This window comes from Mastomys coucha, unplaced genomic scaffold (genome assembly GCF_008632895.1).
Source record: "Mastomys coucha isolate ucsf_1 unplaced genomic scaffold, UCSF_Mcou_1 pScaffold1, whole genome shotgun sequence".
NCBI lineage: Eukaryota > Metazoa > Chordata > Mammalia > Rodentia > Muridae > Mastomys > Mastomys coucha.
This window is the reverse complement of record NW_022196891.1, coordinates 28,032,997-28,040,473: the sequence shown is the minus strand read 5'-3', so window position 1 is coordinate 28,040,473 and position 7,477 is coordinate 28,032,997. Positions and strand designations below refer to the sequence as shown.

At 45.4% G+C, this 7,477-nt stretch overlaps 1 long non-coding RNA gene across 1 annotated transcript in view; it reads left to right on the top strand.

The window, feature by feature from the left end:
• Positions 1-7,132, top strand: part of LOC116070148 — a 12,263-nt gene extending 5,131 nt beyond the window's left edge. Inside the window, exon 2 of the long non-coding RNA XR_004110293.1 lies at positions 6,738-7,132. This is a non-coding gene — a long non-coding RNA (uncharacterized LOC116070148). The remainder of the gene's footprint in view (positions 1-6,737) is intronic.
• The last annotated feature ends 345 nt before the right edge of the window (positions 7,133-7,477 follow it).

Here is a 7,477-nt window from a genome sequence, read left to right as displayed (position 1 = left end):
GAGGAGGAGGAGGAGGAGGAGGAGGAGGAGAGACCATAGACAAAGGGTGAAGGTGTAATGCTGGAGGAAAACAAAAATTAGATTGTTTGTTTGGTATCTATTTGGCCCAGCACTGTACAGACATGATTCCAAACTCTTATTGCAACTCTGGGAAATAAATATTGTATTATTATCTCTTTCCAGACTACTTGCATACTAGTGAGGAGAGAGATCTAGTCAGACAGGTTTGCCCACGTCTCCATACAGCCCAGGGTTCCAAGTCCTTTCCAAGGAAAAGCCCAGAGCCTGCCTTTCTGCTCTGATATGCTGCTTCTTGGTACTTGGAAGAAGGGACATAAAAAGTTGGTAGTGTCTCCAAGATCCACTTAATGAAAATAATAACACTGATAGCAATGACTATTTACAAAATTTTCTGCGAAAATTACTTTGATCACATTATCTTATTTATTTGTGTATTTATTTGCTACACAGGGATATAACCCATTTTATGAAGGTACATAATGTGCTTTGAGCGTTCCTGCCCTTTATTTCATCTGACTTAATCACACTCTGTTCAAGTAGATATTTTAGCCCTAACTCAAGGCTCAGAGAAGGTAATTGGTAGGGCAATATCCCACCGGATGAGGATTGCTGTATGGAGTGCATTCTTGGGGTCCTCTATGGAGGCAGATCTTGGAAGTAGATATTTTGAGAAGCCCTGCTGAGCCCACCCTACTTCTCAGCTTTGCATTTCTGCCTGCCTTTTCCAGTCTCACAGACCTGGCATGCAGGAACCATACGTTCTCAAAGCTGGGAATGTGGAAGAGCTCTGGCAAGTGAATCAGCCTTTGGTTCTGGAAGGATTCTGAGAGTTCCCGGAGGTGCCTCCAGGGCTTCTCTGCAGTCAAAGGGAAGGCTGGGTGAGTGGGGTGTCATCCATAAAACTAGCACCAAAATCTCTCTCCTGGAGGAGACATCATGTCTTAGTCAGGGTTTCTATTCCTGCACAAACATCATGACCATGAAGCAAGTTGGGGAGGAAAGGGTTTATTCAGCTTACTTCCACATTGCTGTTATCACAAAGGAAGTCAGGACTGGAACTCAAGCAGGTCAGGAAGCAGGAGCTGATGCAGAGGCCATGGAGGTATGTTCCTTACTGGCTTGCTTCTCCTGGCTTGCTCAGCCTGCTCTCTTATAGAACCCAAGACCTCCAGCCCAGGGATGGCACCACCCACAAGGGGCAATTGAGAAAATGCCCCACGGCTGGATCTCATGGAGGCACTTCCCTAACTGAAACTCCCTTCTGTGTGATAACTCCAGCCTGTGTCAAGTTGACACACAAAACCAGCCAGTACACATCACATGTGTTAAAAAAAAAAAAAAGACATAAGGAGAGGCTGGAGAGATGGCTCAGTGGGTAAGAGCACTGGCTGCTCTTCCAGAGGTCCTGAATTCAATTCCCAGCAACCACATGGTAGCTCACAACCAAAACCCTCTTTTGGTGTGTCTGAAGATAGCTACAGTGTCCTCATATACATAAAATAAATAAATAAAATATGAAAAAAGAAAGAAAGGAGGGAAGGAAGAAAAGACCTAATGAATGACACTGGACAGAGGTAAGACACACTGGACAGAGGCAAGACCCCCATGGTTTATTCCTCGTGGCAACAAGAAGATGGCTACACCTCTTTGTGTCCTCTTTGTGTGGACAATGAGAGACCTGGAGAGTGGGGAGCAGATGAGGGAGGGAGGGAGGAGTGCAGGCTGGTGATGAGACAGCTGAAAAAGCACACAGGTTCTGATGGCCTTTGACGTGCACATGTTCTTGCCATCCCTGCTCCCCTTCACACATAGCTGCCTTGTACAAATCATTGAAGAGTAGGAGAGACGGTAGGGGATGGTAGGAGAGATAGTAGAGGAGCTGGAAGAAACGCTGCAACCGACATTCCTGTCAAAGTGGAGGTAGAGCTGAAGGAAAGTCTACAAACGCAGGGTGAGCTCTGAGCATAACTATGAAGGGCTAACTGAGCAAGACTCAGGGCCTCACCCAGGATGTGGGGTGGGATTCAGGCAGGGTCTTCCTGGATCCAGAGGGAACCCTTCTGTATGAAGGCCAGTGGAGTACCTCGGGTTGGTCTCCTTCCTCTTCCACTCCTATCACTTGAGCCATTTGTTTGTTTGTTTTCTGGCTGACTGGTTCTAGAATGTGGTTAAGGTCCCAGTCTCTTTGGAGGTGTTGAGACAGAGCTTCCCTGATTATTTGATCACATCAGGCCTTGTTTGAGAGGAGCTGGTCTCTCAGGGACACTCTCCTCTCCATGTTGCTCTGTGTCCCACTGTGTTGCCTTCCTCTGAAGATGCTGTCTGCCTTGATTTTTATGAGTATGTTTGTGTACATGCCTGTGGAGGCCAGAAGAGGGCATTGGGTTCCCAGAGGCTGAAATTACAGGTGGTTGTGAGCCACCTGACATGGGTGCTAGGAATCAAACTCAGGTCTTATGGAACAGAAAGAAACCTTTTAACCACTTGACTGTTTCTTCAGTTGGTAGGTTTGCCTATTTAATTGGCCAAATCTTTTTGAAGCTTCTCATTTTTATAATTCTGTCTCCTCAACCTTGGGTTCATGAGAACTTGGCTTTGGGAAGATGGACGTTTTAAACTTTCCATGACCTCTACACTACTTTAAGTGGGATGTTTGAAGATGTGAGGAAAGTTAACGATGGGTGTGTGCTCTTGGCTGTGTAAGATGTACTGAGTTTCAAAAAAAAAAAAGCTTCTTGTAAAATGTATTATCATGTGCCAGTTGGGGTTCAGGAAATATAGACTGTATGCCAGCACTGCTACTACAAAACAAATGTGGCGACGACCCCACACTGCATGACATAGCTGCACAGCTGTTACAAATTTGGTCCCGCGGGGCAAATAGGAGCTGGTGTCCTAGGAGCTGGGTTGGACTCAAGCTTTCCCGAGTACTAATGACTAGATCCATTGATGGTTGTTTTCCCAGGCCTAGAACCAAAGATTCTGGGTATCAGTGGCCTCCTTCCAAGTTCCCAGTATCCCAGAAGGAAAAGAAACTCATCAAGAAAGGAAAGGTCAAAGTCACTGTGTGTATCACAAAGTGGCATAGTTTGACAACGCCCAGATTCTCTTCCAGCACAGACCCAGGGCCAACTGGGCCAGGTTCTTTGGGAGGGTAGCAGCAGGAAGCTGGAAGAAGCTGCCACCAGAAGTGTGGGAGGGCGTAGATCAGATGCCACCGAGACAGGAGACCTCATAATGGATCCTATCATGAGTGTTAGTGAGCAGGGTTGCTTTAGGAGCCCAACGGAGATAGGAGCGTCTTCTAGGGAGGCAGAGGCAGCTTCCCTTGCTGCAGAGCAAGCAATACTTCTCTCTGACAGAAGAAACTTCCAGACGGAAGGACACCACACCAAATTTTGGAGCCACTTGGTGATCATGGGAAACCACAAAGAAGTAAGCTCAGAGGAGAGTCAGAAGGACTCAACAACACAGGTCCACAAGCATATGAGAGTGTCACTCTGAATGAGTAAAGAATTCAATTCCTGATGGTAAACAGTCTGAGCCAGAGAGGGACTAGTCCCCACGTGGTGCGTGGTGTGTGTGTGTGTGTGTGTGTGTGTGTGTGTGTGTGTGTGTGTGTGTGTGTGTGTTTGGTTTTTAGAGACAAACTCTCTCATGTAGCTCAGGCTGGCCTCATACTTAACTATGGGTCAAAATATGACCTCAAGGATCTGATCCTCCCGTCTCTACTTCTAAAATGGTAGGGTTACAGGCAAGCATCATGAACTGTGACTTGAGAGCAGGAGAGGATATATATGCAACTGGTTGGTTAAATGCAATCAGCACCCAAGAAAATGTCAGTTGCTTATAAATGTCTCATGTTAGGCAGAGATGAGCCAAACAGATTCCAGAGCCTCTAAAGCACTCTGGAATGCTTATTTCGTATGGAAAGTCTCCCACAAGCTCTTGGCTACAGAAGAATTAGGTCCTAATAATTCAGGGAGATCCTCTATTTAAGTTTCCCTTGGTCTCTTTAGGTACTTTCTTCTGGAGTTGTCCAGACCCGAGTACTCAGGTGTTGGCTTCTGGTTGACTTTTTAATGTCCTGACTCTTGTGATGTAATGGAAAGTGGGTAGACAGTTTTCTTGTCTATAAAATGGGGGACATTTAATATCTACTTTCAGGTCACTGAAGAAGTTATGTGTACATGGCACCTAACTGAACATAGCACATAGTAGGTGCTCAGTGAGATGCTGTGACTCCTGTCTCTGCCTCCCCTTTCTGTTTAAAAAGTATCTCATAGGAAATTAGTACCTAACATTATTTTCATCTTTTTTTTTTTTTTTTTTTTTTTTTTGGTTTTTCAAGACAGGGTTTCTCTGTGTAGTCCTGGCTGTCCTGGAACTCACTCTGTAGAGCAGGCTGGCCTTGAACTCAGAAATCCACCTGCCTCTGCCTCCCAAGTGCTGGGATTAAAGGCGTATGCTACCACTGCCGGGCTATTTTCATCTTTTACACTATCTTTCTGGCATTCTGTTCTGGACAGTAAATGAGGGAGAGGTGGGACAACCTTGTTTCAGTAGTCTAAGCAGTTAGATTAGAGTCAAACTTCTCTGACCATGTATTCACCTCAAATTCTCTCCCTAGCCAGGCGGTGGTGGCACACACCTTTAATCCCAGCACTTGGGAGGCAGAGGCAGGCAGATTTCTGAGTTCGAGGCTAGCCTGGTCTACAGAGTGAGTTCCAGGACAGCCAAGGCTATACAGAGAAACCCTGTCTCAAAAAACAAACAAACAAAATTCTCTCACTGGTAATCCCCAGTGATTAGTGATATCCATTTAGAAGAGCCCTCCCTCCTCTTAAAACCCTGTCTCAAAAAACAACAAACAAACAAACAAACAGAATTCTCTCTCTGGTAATCCCCAGTGATTAGTGATATCCATTTAGAAGAGCCCTCCCTCCTCTCATCTCCTTTGAATACTGGGCTGGTTAGTTTTCATGTCAACTTCACACAAGCTACAGTTGTGGGAACCTCAATTGACAAAATGCTCCACCAGACTGGCCTATAGACAAGCCTGTGGAGGCATTTAAAATTTTTAAATTTATTAATCATTTTATTCATTTGCATTTCAAAAGATATCCCTCCTTCCTGGTTTCCCCTCCACAAATTCCTCATCCCATCCCATCCCCCATTCCCTTTGCCTCTATAAGGGAGCTCCTCCACCCACTCACCCACTCCTGCCTTACTGCTCTAGCACCTCCCTTATGCGGGGCATCAAGCCTCCACAGGACCAAGGGCCTCTCCAACCATTAATGCCAGATAAGGCCATCCTCTGCTACATACATAGTTGGAGCCATGGATTCCTTCATTCATATATATATGTGTGTGTGTGTGTGTGTGTGTGTGTGTGTGTGTGTGTATGTATACACATATATGTGTGTGTGCATATGTATTTGTATATATACTCTCATATAGATATGTATATATACATACATACATATATATGAGAATATATATATATATATATATATATATATATATATATATATACACACACAAATACTCTTTGGTTGGTGGTTTGTATACCCTGAGACCTCTAGGTGGCCCAGTTAGTTGATATCATTCTCCTTTGGGGTTGCAATCCCCTTCAGCTCCTTCAGTCTTTCCCCTAGCTCTTCCATTGGGGTCCCCAGGCTCAGTCGGATGGTTGGCTGTGAATATCTGCATCTATATTAGTCAGGCTCTGGCACAGCCTCTCAGAGGACAGCCATACCAGGCTCCTATCAGCAAGTTTTTCTTGGCATTAGCAATAATGTCCGGGTTTGGTGTCTACAGATCGGACGGATCCTTAGGTGGGGTGGTCTCTGGATGGCCTTTCCTTCAGTCTCTGCTCCATTTTTTTTGTCCCTGCACTCCCTGTGGTCCTGGGTGTGTCAGAACTCCTGGGGGTCAAGCTGTCTCTGGGTGTGGATTGGGTGGGGAGGGCTGGAGCATAGGATGCACTCCTGTGTGTAGGTCCATGGAGGCATTTTTAATTGACTTTTTTTTTTTATATGGAAGGGCTCAGCTCACTGTGGGTGGTGTCCCCTGGACAGGTGGTCCTGGGTTATAAGAAAGCAGGTTGAGCAAGCCAGGGAGAGCAAGCCAGTAAGCAGCATTCCTCCATGGTCTCTACCCCAGCACTTACCCTCAGGTTCCTGCTTTGAGTTCCTCCCTCCATGGTGTACCATGGTCAGCTGGGGTGTGTAAGCCAAATAAACCTTTCCCACTCCAAGTTGCTTTTGGTCAAAGCCTTTATCCTCACAGTAGAAATCAAGCCAAGAAAAAATGAATTCATGCTGGGCAGTGGTGGCACATGCCTCTAATCCCAGCACTTGGGAGGCAGAGACAGGTGGATTTCTGAGTTCTAGGCCAGCCTGGTCTACAGAGTGAGTTCCAGGACAGCCAGGGCTGCACAGAGAAACCCTGTCTCAAAAAAAAAAAAAAAAAAAAAAAAAAAAAAAAAAAAGAAGAAGAAGAAGAAGAAGAAGAAGAAGAAGAAGAAGAAGAAGAAGAAGAAGAAGACAAAATTCTCTACCAGATGCTTGTGAGAAGTAGAAAGTAAAGACTCCTCAGAGAAGACAGAAGACAGATGAACACAATGAACAAGGTGTAAGAACAACTCAACTCTTTCATTTATCAGGTCCCAATCCTGTTAAAATAGTCTCTTTCTCTCTTTTTTTTTTTTTCAGGTCAATGGTCCTGGCTCCTACATGAGATCCCAACACCTAGAAGATGGAGGCAGGAAGATCAAGCATTCCACGTCAGTCGTGGTCACGATAGGCCTTGTAGCCTTTATCTAACTCCAGGCCCACAACCCGCATAGATCTGCCTCCTGTGCCTTTCACCCGTCTGTCTTCCTGCAGTGTGCCTCCAGAATCATGGCCCAGACTCTCACTGCCATCACGCCAGCTTTGTGTTTTGTTTGGTTTGGTTTTGCTTTGAGACAAGGTGTCACCGTGTAGACTAGGCTGGCTTTCCCCGTTTTACGCATGCTGGGACTTTCCTTCTTCTTTTTCTGATGGTCTCTAACGACATCTTCAGCTCCCTAGACGTATAGGAATACATTCCCTATGTCTTAATGATTCTCAAACTTTGGTAGAAATATTTGAAATGTTAACTTCTAGGTTTTCACCTCAAAGACACCCAGGAGACTGTGGGACTGGGTAGGCTCAGGAACTTGTCTTGTATGTCCAAACACAAACCACAGAAAAGGGTGTTGGTCGAGACCTGGCACACACACATTTTAGTTTATGCATGTGGGTAACCCAAAAAGGACACATTCCTGCCTGTAACTCATTATGTAGTCCAGCCTAGCCTCAAACTCATGGTGGTCCTCCTGTCTCAGCCTCCCAAACACTGGGATTGCAGTTATAAGGCAAGATTTCTGCTTTCCCAACATATTTGTTTTGGTCTCATTTAGAGGAGCATT